Source organism: Crotalus tigris, unplaced genomic scaffold (genome assembly GCF_016545835.1).
Source record: "Crotalus tigris isolate CLP2741 ecotype Arizona unplaced genomic scaffold, ASM1654583v1 scf7180000024304.1987388, whole genome shotgun sequence".
NCBI lineage: Eukaryota > Metazoa > Chordata > Lepidosauria > Squamata > Viperidae > Crotalus > Crotalus tigris.
In genome coordinates, this window is record NW_024100476.1 from 1,961,604 (window position 1) to 1,974,434 (window position 12,831).

Genomic DNA, 12,831 nt, shown 5'->3' on the forward strand with positions numbered 1-12,831 from the left:
CTCCCAGAATTCCTCAGCCAGGCATACTGGCTGAGGAATTCTGGGAGTTGAAGTCCACAAGTCATAAAAGGGCCAAGTTTGAAGACCTCTGGCTTAAGCATTCTGAATTTTCAAAGCGCTGTATAAATACTTAGCAGTAAAATAATTTAAAGTAAAAACTATGAACTATGACAGGAAAAATCCTAAAATTTAATCTCTATCTTCCTTTTTTAAATTATAATTAGAATGCAGTGTTTTTCCATTTTGAATAAGATAGATAAAATGATTGTTGTTTATATTACATTTGATTTATAGGAGTAAGGCTGAATGCATCCAATTTAATTCTATTGACTTTCCCTAGATTAATCAACTAATAGATGTTTTCCATCTTCAGGTTGCCCCGGTTGCATAAAGCAAATTGACTTGTAATTTAAAAAAATAGGCAATGCAATAGGAACTGTTGATAGCAAACCAGAAACATTATGTTCAGTCTTAGTAAAGATGACTGGGAGATGCAGCAGAACAAAAACAAGCAATGCATGGTACTCAGAACAGATGTGAGGCTGCCTCTCATGCTATGACATTTAAAAGCAAGGAATGTCTTCCCAGGAAATCATACTGAGTTTTCTCAATAAAGTTTGATTAGATGGTATGATAAAACAAGGTCATACAAAAGTAGGGGATGATGAGACAGCTGCTCTCTCTCTCATCTATCTATCTATCTATCTATCTATCTATCTATCTATCTATCTATCTATCTATATGGGCAACCAATTCAGATTTAGCAGTAAATACATTTCTTATTGGGGGCACAATGGCTCAGTGGTTAAGGCAGTGGTTCTCAACCTGTGGGTCGGGACCCCATTTGGGGTCAAACGACCATTTCACGGGGGTCGGCAAACCATGCTGTCCGCCATTTTTTTTCCTTTTCCCTAGCTGTCCTACTCCCTCTTATTGATGGCCACACCCACTTGGGGGTCACCACAACATGGGGAACTGTATTATGGGGTCACGACATTAGAAAGGTTGAGAATTACTGGGTTAAGGGGATGCAATGGTTCAGTGGTCAAAGATGCAGAACTTAAGGCTGTTTGAGACCTGAGTCCTGTGTAATGGGACTGCCCACCTAGCAGTTTGACAATATGCAAACCCAAGTAGATAAATAGGTACCACCTCAGTGGGAAGGTAATAGTGTTCCGTATGCCTCGGTGTATAATCATGCTGGCCACATGACTAGAGAAAGGTCTTTAGCAATGCTGAAGTTCGACATGACTAGATAGAGGAAATCTTTATTTTTACCTTTATGTTTCTTATATTTTTCAAATACCGATCTGTCAAGCATGTAAATGCTTTATTCTTCAGCAGTCAATGCCAAATATCTGTATTTGTATGTAAATGTATATTCATTATGCATTGATATCTGCAGTGATTGGTGAGAGAAAAGTTATAAAGCATGCATTGGGATGTCATAATGCAAATTCTGCCAATGCACAATACACATTCAGGGTATTGTACATTTTTCACCCAAATTCACCCCTGATTCTTCTATTGTCACTATTCACTGGAGCCAGACATGAGCTGTTGTCAATCTCTGGGTTCCTACTTTCATATCTAGCCTTTCTATGGCATGGAGCTTCTTCCCAGAAATATTTGTCCATCTTGCTAGATCCATTAGGAGAGGCATGCTCTGAGACAGAGTCTATCTGACATATTTCTTGTTGTGATGCCCATCTTCCGGAACACTATGCAGCAGCTATGCATTCATAATCTTAAAATGAATGATACAGGGCTGTTCTTAATATGGTTCTCAATTACGCATCAGGACAGCTCCTTTTCTGCTCTGCATTCTGAGATCTCAGTTCTAAGCTAGGTGCCAATGTCCCATTTGGAGTCTAATTAATAGTATCCTCTACTTGCTACTGTTTTTTAAATTATATAATAATGAAATCTCCATGTCATGGAGTGGATGATTATAATACTAAAATAATTGGTACCGCTTGCCCATTGCTTCTCTGCTTCTATCTCCCCCCCCACACACACACATACACACCTTACAGACATTTTCAAGGAAAAGACAAGGCCATCCAGATTAAGTGCAAGTCTGCTGTGTAAGTGATTTGCAAATTACAACTTAAATAATCAGTTTCCAGCTGGTATCTCACAAAGACATATAGTGGAGGACAAATTTCAGTGCCATGGAACAGACATTCCATTTGTGTCAGGATTTGGTAAAAGAGATACATAGCAGATACAATAGAATATTTCTCCAAAACAACGTCTTTACCTAAGCAATTATGTAGGAACAACAGATAGCCATTATCTATTGACAATATTTTATTGGCATCTCTGAAATGGATAGCACTTAGTTGTGCATAATCTAATGCAACAATCACTCTGCATTCACTTTGCACAAAGAATAAAACATTGCCGAGATAGTTGGAGTCATATAATATTAGGAGAGCAAAGAGAATAAATATAAAATATTAGTGTTCTTTCTTTCTTTCTTTCTTTTACTAAGCCTAGTCTTTTAAAAGCACAGGATTAACTAAAGGTTTTCAACTGTTGATTGAAAAGTTATATCAACACTATCAGGATGAGTGGAAAGCTTTGTTTCAAGAAAACAACCATAGGAAAACAGTTATGCTGTTTTTTTTTGTCTCCTTGTCAGAAAGAGTGGCAGAATTATGTAGTATTAAAAGTCTGTTTTAGCAGCTCACAATTTGAACATCTTCTAAAAATGACTCCAATTAAAACAATTCTTTATAACTGTCTCTTTCTCCCTTTATTAGGCCTCAATAAGACACATGTTTTTTTAATTCAAATCATTCACTTGAGATATTATTTGGAATATTTAATGACAAGCAAAATTTAGCAGTCCCTGTCTTCAGTAATACACTTGGCAGCCTTACTCAGACCCTAGAATACAAATATGATATTTGCTGTCACTTCATGTTCTTTGCTTCTCCAGAAAGGAGAAGGATGGTATTCCACCATATTTTGTATGTAAAATTCACCTGACCTAAATCCTCAGGTAATAATCAAAGGTCAGATATAACTATACTAATAATTAAAACTACACGGCATGACTCAACAAGTGCCATATTAGGTTTGCTTGCACAGATTATATATTCCTATGAAGGTATCAACAAATTTTCATTTTCCTCTTTGTCAACAGAAATGATTGAATAAACAGTTACTTATTTTAGAAAATGTACATTTTGAGGTGGTTTTGAAATTAAAACACATAGGTAAATAATTAAACAGTGGGAGGAGTAATGTGCAGAGAGGAGCACTTTAAACACTCAAAGGATTTCAAAACTGTAGATTAAAAATCATAGTGCAATAAAGAATTAATTGAGGACTTAATTCTCAAAAGAAAAGAAGGTGACTGAACTTCAACAATCCCACCCAGCAGAAAACACAACAATCCAGAGCAGGGGTCTTCAAACTTGGCCCTTTTATGACTTGTGGACTTCAACTCCCAGAGTTCCTCAGCCAGGCATGAATTACTTTTGGTGAAATGGGCAGCTATGTAAATGTGATAAATTAGTCAACAACACAGTCAGGACACACTCCATCTTGTGTGGCAAGCTAGCCCTAACATGGAAAGAAACACACAGATTTTAAAGACCTTCCTGGAGATTAAGAGGGTCTGGGCATCTAAACTCGGAGGGAGATAATGCCACATTCCAGAATATATCCCATTATTGAGCAGCTGTAGGACAGCACTTATCAAACAGTAGTTATGACTACTGCACCCCATGGTGATGTTATCAAAATCTGGGAGCTAGGTATCCTGCCCATAGTTATGATTGCAAGGTATTCATCAACTCACCTTTACTTATCTACCCCCCCCCATTTTTTACCTTTTGGCCAGCTGCATCGTGAAGGGCCAGCAGTCGCCTTGGCTGGGCATGCTACGTTTTCCATTTGATCCTGTTAGTCAACTGTTTCCTTACTATCAAGTGCTAGAATTTCAAGTTGCCAACATTCCCCTGGCAGGACCATCCTATTGTGAAAGAGTTTTCTACATCATTTGCATCACCTTTGTGAGGACATCATGACCACTACTGGTCTTCATGATACAAAAAAAGATGTTGAAATTCTAGATACAGTGCAGAGAAGAGCAACAAAGATAAAACGTCAGGAGGCTAAACCATATCATGAACGATTGAGGGAACTAGATATATCTAGCCTATCGAAGAGAAGGAGTAGGGATAATATGATAGCTGACTTCCAGAAATTGAGAGTCTGTCATATAGAAGTGGGAGTCAATTTATTCTCCAGAGCACCTGAGGGCAAGACAAGAAGTAACATGTGGAAGATCATGAAAGAGAGATTCAAGCTAGAAGTAAGGAGAAATTTCCTGATGGTGAATACAATTAATCAATGGAATGGCTTGCCTCTGAAATTGATCACTGGAGGTTTTCAGGAAGAGACTGGGAAGCCATTTGTCTGGAATGTATAGGGCAGGGGTCTTCAAACTTGGCCCTTTTATGACTTGTGGACTTCAACTCCCAGAATTCCTCAGCCAGGCTTGCTGGCGGAGGAATTCTGGGATTTGAAGTCCACAAGTCATAAAAGGGCCAAGTTTGAAGACCTCTGGTATAGGGTCTCCTGTCTGAGCAGAGGGTTGGACTAGAAGACCTCCAAGGTCCCTTCCAACGCTATTATTTTATATTCTATGTTCTATTTTGCAAGCTGCTATGGTGTTTCTGTGGGGAAGCTCTTTATCGGATCTGTCTTTTGTGTGGATTTCTCTAAAAATATAATTAAGGTACTTTAGGACTCCCAGAGCTCTGTGAGCATTGCCCTTTTCTGTATTGTTCTATTAGTGGACAATTGTTTTATCATCTTATTCAATATGCCTTGCTCATTTTCTTCTATTGAGGTAATATTAAAACCCAGCAGAGGTTATGATATGCATTTCTTAATTAGAGCTGGGCTTAAGTGTGTAAATTAACTAGGTCCTTTGGTTCTGTAAATTTCTTCGCTAATAAGCACTCATGTTAAGGATTTTGTTGTTGTTGTTAAAAATCAAAAGTCTGGCAACATCTTTTCTGACTAGCCAACTTTATTAGAACGCTTTTGTGACCTGCATTTCCCTTCATCAGAGGCATAGAGTAACTAGCATAGTATTTCTCAGCCTTGGCAACTTTAAGACATGTGGACTTCAACTCTCAGAATTCTGGGAGTTGAAGTACGCATGTCTTAAAGCTGCCAAGGTTGAAAGACGCTGAGCTAGAGTGATGCAGGATTTGTCACAGTGTAGGAGCTTACCGGGCTGAGCCCAAGGAGGGTGTGTGTCAAATGCATCCTAAGTCATTAGTCCATGCATGTGCATGCAAGAGAGGTAAATCCAGCCCATCTTGAATGCCTTTCTTATCTCCCGCTCATTTCCCTTGATCACTAGTTTGTCAGATTCTTGTAGAGCAGGGATGTCAAACTGCCAGCCCACAGGCTGGTTGCATCATGCGGAGGCCGCACCCACCCCGGCTCCGGCAATGCAAAAAAAAAGTCACGATACGTCACAACACATCACATGATGTGGCGAGTTTGATACCCATGTTGTAGAGAGTTCGCAATATACCGTGTTTCCCCCAAAACAAGACCAGGTATATACAGTACATACGTGCATACATACATACATACATATCCTCCAAAAGAAGCACCAGGACTTATTTTGGGGGTATCTTTTATACTCACCTCCAGTTCTGTCAGCCTGCCCAGCCAGTCTACTTCTTCTGCGGCTGAAGGAGCAGCATCATTCTGCAACTGCATTCCGGCCTGTATTTTGCAGTCAGGATTTTCCAGAAGGCCCCTGCAGCCGAGTACTGAGCTATGGATTCAATCTATAGCTCGCTCTTTGGCTGCAGAGGCTTTCTGGAAAGGCCTGTGATTGAGAAATGCAGGTTTGGCTGCAGAAGATGCCAGAGAAGAAATGGGCCAATGAGGAGAAGCCTGGCTGCCAGGTAAGCAGGTATGGGGCATGTGGGGCAGCTCCATCCTCCACCTCTGCCCTAGGTTGATTTTTAAGTGTGTGCCTCACCCCCAAACTAGGGCTTATTTTCAGGGTAGGCTTTACTTTTGGGAAAACACATTATCTTTATACTAATTTGAACTGCCTGAATCTCCTGATTTCCCTGCACTTCACACATTGTTTATGAAAGACATCTCAGCACTGATCTATGCTTTATTATGTGAAGCTCGAGTGAAGGTTGCTGGAATTGGGTATGTCTAGCTTAATGAAGAGAAGGACGGGGGGGGGGACATGATAGCAGTCTTCCAATGTCTCAGGGGCTGCCACAAGGAAGAGGGAGTCAAGCTATTTTCCAAAGCACCTGAAGGCAGGACAAAAAGCAATGGATGGAAACTGATCAAAGAGAGAAGCAACCTAGAACTAAGGAGAAATTTTCTGACAGTTAGAACAATTAATCAGTGGAACAACCTGCTTCCAGAAGTGGTGAATGCTCCAACACTGGAAGTTTTTAAGAAGAGACTGGACAGCCATTTGTCTGAAATGGTATAGGGCAGGCGTGTCACGTGACATGTCACAACGTATCATGACTTTTTTTTCCATTGCTGGCAATGGGGTGGGTGCAGCAGTTTGGCACCCCTGGTATAGGGTTTCCTGCCTGAGCAAGGGGTTCGACTAGATGATCTCTGGGGTCCCTTCCAACTTTATTATAATAATAATTATTATTAAGCAAGAACTCTTGGCTTCATGCTGCCCTATTGTGGGAGTGTGCTTTCTCCCTTGATGTTATAGTTTAGTTTTTAACCCATTCTTGCCCTGCTGCAGGGGAGTGTTATGAGAAGGGTGTTGAGGAAGTAAATGAAGAGATAAGGACAGAAAATTTAATGATGGCCTTCTCTGCTATGGGTTTTCTTGCTATCAGCATGAGTTATTCTTGGTTGAATCTGCTCTGCTTGCCACAGATTATGTCTTCCAACACAGAAAATGTCTACTCCAGGTGTCTTCAAACTTGGCCCTTTTATGACTTGTGGACTTCAACTCCCAGAATTCCTCAGCCAGGCACATAAAAGGGCCAAGTTTGAAGAACCCTGGTCTACCCATTAGTATTGAATTAAAGCTTTAACACAATTCTGCCAATCAGATTGTTTTGTAGAACTGAAGTGAACATTTTATTTGAACACTTTTAATTATGTAGAGAAACTGAAAAGTTGTCTGTAATCCCTGTATACAGATTAACATGTTGGATAAAGTTTGGCATTTGGTCTGAAGAGAGGATCTTATATAGAGATGACTGAGTACAAATAATGCAGAAAATTAAGGCTACAAAAAGATTATGGGCTGCTGATTAATTATTCTAATTTTAATTACCTTTATGGAGGCTTGGTATAGATTTTTTTTCTGACTATAGCATGTTTTAGCCAATCTTAAAATATATAATATTAACCTGAGGATTTAACTTTTTACTTACATGCAAAGTCTATTGGGGGTGATTGTAACAGTAATTTTCCTTCAAACTACCTTCCCAGGAGTTGGAACTTAATAATGATAGATTAGGCTGAAAATATAGTAACCAAATAAACAATTGAAACATGTGCTTATACCATATTAAACTACTGTATTTATTTTATTATAAAAATATAATAATAATAATAATAATAATAATAATAATAAAAAACAGACAAGCACCAAAAAATACCTAATCAAGAAATACCACTTAAAAACAAGGAAGATCAAGGAAGCACTGGAAATAATAAAGCAACAAATAACAGCTATAGCCAGGAAAATCAGTAGATATGAAGCTCGAATTGCAAACTATAGGCAGAACCTCCAATTTCAATCCAATCAGAAACGTTTCTACCAATCCATCAATGGAGAAACTGCAAGGAATCAGTCAGTACCTGACAAGGAAGAAACAGTGCAGTTCTGGAAGCAGATATGGGATAACCCAAAGAAATACAACAAGGATGCGGCTTGGTTAAAAGAGGTGGATGCAAATAAAACAGAAGTTGAAATGAAAGAACTAGTAATAACAACAAAAATGGTAGAAAAAAGAGCAAAGAAAATCAAAAATTGGTCAGCACCAGGTGAAGATGAACTGCATAGGTTTTGGTTGAAACATCTAACTGTTATACACCCACTCATTGCCAAGCAGTTCAACAATATACTACAAGGAGGAGAAATTGAAAAGTGGCTAACAACTGGGAAAACCTACCTAATAATGAAAAATCCAGCAAAAGGGGCAACACCAGGCAACTACAGGCCAATTACCTGCTTACCAACAACTTTCAAATTACTAACTGGTGTGGTAGCTGATGCAGTACAACAGCATCTAGTTGAAAACAATCTCTTTCCACCTGAGCAGAAAGGAAACCGCCCCAATAGCAGAGGAACAAAAGATCAACTCCTAATAGACAAAATGATCTTGGAAAACTGCAAGAGAAGGAAGACCAACCTGAATGTGGCATGGATTGACTACAAAAAGGCATTTGACTCTCTGCCACATGATTGGATAACAAAGTGCCTAGAAATAACAGGAGTCAGTAGAAACATCAGAAAATTTGTGCAAAGATCGATGGCACAATGGAAGACACAGTTGCAGATCAATGGTGAGAAGCTGGTAGAGGTTAATATCAAGAGAGGAATATTTCAAGGAGATTCATTATCACCATTACTATTTGTTATTGCACTGTTTCCTCTGTCAACAATACTGAATAACTCAGGACATGGCTATCAAACATCAAAAACATCTGCCAGACTATCCCATCTCCTTTACATGGATGATCTGAAGCTGTATGGAAAAACATCATCTGAAATAGAATCGCTGCTCAACACTGTCCGTATATATAGCCAAGATATTGTAATGGAGTTTGGCTTGGACAAATGTGCCACACTTACTATCAAACAAGGAAAAATAGTGAAAACTGAAGGAATCAAGATGCCCCACGAAAATAACATTAAGAGTCTGGATGAGGAAGAGTACTACAAATACTTGGGTATCCTTCAAGCTGACAACATCAAGCACACTGAAGTCAAGAAAAAGATTAGAGGTGAATACATCAAGAGAGTGAAGAAGATCTTAAAGTCCAAACTCAATGGAGGAAATACCATAAAGGCAATCAACACCTGGGCAAATCCCAGTCATTAGGTACACAGCTGGAATAGTGGACTGGACTCAAGCAGAACTAAAAGCAATGGATAGGCAGACCAGAAAAATAATGACAATGAATCATACCCTTCATCCACGCAGTGACATTGATAGACTTTATCTACCAAGGCAAATAGGTGGGCGTGGAATGCTACAAGTACATCAGATGGTTGAAGAAGAAAAAATGGCTTTGGAAGAATATCTGAAGAACAATGATGAAGATGCACTGAATTTAGTATATCAGGAAGGCTTACTAACTACTGGAGAGACCAAACTGGCCTACAAGAAAGACCAAATGAAGAACAGAATAGAGGCATGGGAAGACAAAGCACTACATGGCCAATACATTAAAAAAATAGCTGGGAAAGCAGATAATAATAAAACCTGGCAATGGCTAAGAGCAGGAAAATTGAAGAAAGAGACTGAAGGGACTAATTCTGGCTGCACAAGACCAAGCCTTAAGGACAAATGCATACAAAGTCAAAATTGAGAAGACAGCAACAGACAGTAAGTGCCGCCTATGCAAAGAAGCTGAAGAAACAGTGGACCACTTGGTAAGCTGTTGCAAGAAGATTGCGCAGACTGATTACAAGCAGCGGCATGACAAAGTAGCAACGATGGTGCATTGGAAGATCTGCAAAAAATATCATTTGCCTGTAAGCAAAAACTGGTGGGATCATAAAATAGAGAAAGTCATAGAAAATGATAAAATTAAACTGCTCTGGACTTCAGAATTCAAACAGACAAGCACCTGCAACATAACACCCCAGACTTAACAATTGTCGATAAGAAAGACAAAAAAGTCTGGATAGTGGACGTGGCAGTGCCTGGAGATAGCAGAATAGAAGAGAAAGAACTGGATAAGATAACAAAATACAAAGACCTACAAATAGAAATAGAAAGACTGTGGCAAAAGCAAGCAAGGGTAGTACCAATAGTAATAGGCTCCTTAGGTGCAATCCCAAAACAACTGGAGCACCACTTGAACACCATTGGCATTGACAAATTTGCTATTAGTCAATTGCAAAAGGCGCCCTTATTAGGAACTGCTTCCATCCTGCGACGATATCTGTAATACCATCAAACATCCACATCTGCCTATCCCAGGTCCTGGGTAAGGACTCGATAGGTAGACAAAATGCCAAATCCAGTCTGAACATCTGGCTGACTGTGCTATGATCCATAATAATAATAATTGAAAACTACAAGCACCTGCAACATAACACCCCTAGACTTAACAATTGTCGAGAAGAAAGACAAAAAAGTCTGGATAATGGATGTGGCAGTACCTGGAGACAGCAGAATAGATGAGAAAGAATTGGAGAAGATAACAAAATACAAAGACCTACAAATAGAAATAGAAAGCTAAAGCAAGCAAGAGTAGTACCAATAGTAATAGGCTCCTTGGGTGCAATCCCAAAACAACTGGAGCATCACTTGGACACCATTGGCATTGACAAATTTGCCATTAGTCAATTGCAAAAGGCGGCCTTACTAGGAACTGCCTCCATCCTACGACGATAACTGTAATACCATCAAACATCCACATCTGCCTATCCCAGGTCCTGGGTAAGGACTCGATAGGTAGACAAAATGCCAAATCCAGTCTGAACATCTGGCTGACTGTGCAATTAATAATAATAATAATAATAATAATAATAATAATTGAGAATAATAATAATAATAATAATAATAATAATAATAATAATAATAATAATAATAATAATAAGAATAATAATAATAATAATAATAATAATAATCCCCCAGTGAGGCACTACCTTGACGTGGTTGTGGGGCTTGTGTACTCTGAGGAAGATGAGAGCTATGCCAGAGGTTCAACCATACTGGACAGGTCTCATCAGAGGAGTCAGACAAAGAGTGTCTCTCCATAAAAAATATGGTGAGACGTAAATTTCAAATGCCATACCGGCTCGGAACGTCGCCCGGGTTACAAGGTCCGCAAACTAATATTGGAGTTCCTGGATAATCTGGTGAAAAATGGGTTACAGGACTCAGGACTGTTGCTGAGCAACAGGGCCAGCAGCTGCAGAACTACTTGGAAGAAAGGTGTTTTTTACCCGTCGCAGATACACAGTGATTGAAAACAAAGAAATAATGATCTGTTACTACAGATCAAGTCCAACAAGAAGAGGATATCTAAAACGAAGGCACCAGTTCTGGAAAGAACAACATCCAGAATCAGAAATAACAGAACAGAGACTAGCAGATCAACGCCGATTTATAACACGAAATAAAATATTCACAGAAACAGAATTGGACGAACTGCAAAGGTTTACCCAGGGCAAAGAAATCAAAGCCTTAAAAGAAGTAATTCAGAATGTAGAGGCAAAACAGGGGGAGTTGGCAGTGAAAGAATCCAGTAGAGATATACAACTGTTCTCATTTGGAAACCAGGCACCTCTTCCTCAGGAAGAACAAAACCCTCTAACTAAAGAAATAAAAGAATTGAAACAAAGAATAACTGAGCATCTAGAACAGCACAAAAACAACAGAATAAGGCTACCTGCATTGAAGCTTGTTCCAAAGAAACAGCTAGCACAAGCATTAAAGATGCAAATACTGCAATAGCAAGTATAAGCACCAATTCACTTCAAGAAACAAACCAACTAATGTACAGCACAGCTGCAGTTATAACTGAATACCTGGGATGCAAATTCAACAAAGAAGAAAAACAAACAAACAGTGCACCACAAAAACAGAAGGTTAAACTAGAAAATAAGATCAGCAAGTTAAGATCACATGCAAGCAAGCTAGAACAGATGAAAGAAAAGAAGCTGAAGAACAAGAAGACCAAAGAATACCTAATCAAGAAATACCTCTTAGAAACAAGATCAAGGAAGCACTGGAAATAATAAAGCAACAAATAACAGCTATAGCCAGGAAAATCAGTAGATATGAAGCTCGAATTGCAAACTATAGGCAGAACCTCCAATTTCAATCCAATCAGAAACATTTCTACCAATCCATCAATGGAGAAACTGCAAGGAATCAGTCAGTACCTGACAAGGAAAAACAGTGCAGTTCTGGAAGCAGATATGGGATAACCCAAAGAAATACAACAAGGATGCGGCTTGGTTGAAAGAGGTGGATGCAAATAAAACAGAAGTTGAAATGAAAGAACTAGTAATAACAACAAAAATGGTAGAAAAAAGAGCAAAGAAAATCAAAAATTGGTCAGCACCAGGTGAAGATGAACTGCATGGGTTTTGGTTGAAACATCTAACTGTTATACACCCACTCATTGCCAAACAGTTCAACAATATACTACAAGGAGGAGAAATTGAAAAGTGGCTAACAACTGGGAAAACCTACCTAATAATGAAAAATCCAGCAAAAGGGGCAACACCAGGTAACTACAGGCCAATTACCTGCTTACCAACAACTTTCAAATTACTAACTGGTGTAGTAGCTGATGCAGTGCAACAGCATCTAGTTGAAAACAATCTCTTTCCACCTGAGCAGAAAGGAAACCGCCCCAATAGCAGAGGAACAAAAGATCAACTCCTAATAGACAAAATGATCTTGGAAAACTGCAAGAGAAGGAAGACCAACCTGAATGTGGCATGGATTGACTACAAAAAGGCATTTGACTCTCTGCCACATGATTGGATAATAAAGTGCCTAGAAATAACAGGAGTCAGTAGAAACATCAGAAAATTTGTGCAAAGATCGATGGCACAATGGAAGACACAGTTGCAGATCAATGGTG

At 39.1% G+C, this 12,831-nt stretch overlaps 1 long non-coding RNA gene across 1 annotated transcript in view; it reads right to left on the reverse strand.

Annotated features, from left to right (window-relative positions):
- Positions 1–3,906, reverse strand: part of LOC120299637 — a 29,985-nt gene extending 26,079 nt beyond the window's left edge. Inside the window, exon 1 of the long non-coding RNA XR_005554457.1 lies at positions 3,846–3,906. This is a non-coding gene — a long non-coding RNA (uncharacterized LOC120299637). The remainder of the gene's footprint in view (positions 1–3,845) is intronic.
- Between the last annotated feature and the right edge of the window lie 8,925 nt (positions 3,907–12,831).